The sequence below is a fragment of the Aethalodelphis obliquidens genome, unplaced genomic scaffold (genome assembly GCF_003676395.1).
Source record: "Aethalodelphis obliquidens isolate GAN/ISIS:26980383/991018 unplaced genomic scaffold, ASM367639v1 scaffold18, whole genome shotgun sequence".
In the NCBI taxonomy this organism is placed as follows: Eukaryota; Metazoa; Chordata; class Mammalia; order Artiodactyla; family Delphinidae; genus Aethalodelphis; species Aethalodelphis obliquidens.
Window position 1 is genome coordinate 18617842 of NW_020837962.1, and position 553 is coordinate 18618394.

General features: G+C 36.5%; 1 protein-coding gene across 1 annotated transcript in view; it reads left to right on the forward strand.

The window, feature by feature from the left end:
* The window catches only part of CST8 (cystatin 8), a 14445-nt gene that overhangs the window by 6796 nt on the left and 7096 nt on the right, over positions 1-553 (forward strand). The window lies entirely within an intron of this gene.

A 553-nucleotide genomic window follows, 5' to 3' on the forward strand; every position in this document is an offset into this window, starting at 1 on the left:
CTTTCATCAGTGTCTTATAGTTTTCTGCATACAGGCCTTTTGTCTCCCTAGGTAGGTTTATTCCTAGGTATTTTATTCTTTTTGCTGCAGTGATAAATGGGAGTGTTTCCTTAATTTCTCTTTCAGATTTTTCATCATTAGTGTATAGGAATGCAAGAGATTTCTGTGCATTAATTTTGTATCCTGCAACTTTACCAAATTCATTGATTAGCTCTAGCAGTTTTCTGGTGGCATCTTTAGGATTCTCTATGTATAGTATCATGTCATCTGCAAACAGTGACAGTTTTACTTCTCCTTTTCCAAATTGTATTCCTTTTATTTCTTTTCCTTCTCTGATTGCCATGGCTAGGACTTCCAAGCCTATGTTGAATAATAGTGGTGAGAGTGGACATCCTTCTCTTGTTCCTGATCGTAGATGAAATGCTTTCAGTTTTTCACCATTGAGGATGATGTTTGCTGTGGGTTTGTCATATATGGCCTTTATTATGTTGAGGTAGGTTCCCTCTATGCCTGCTTTCTGGAGAGTTTTTATCACAAATGGATGTTGAATTTT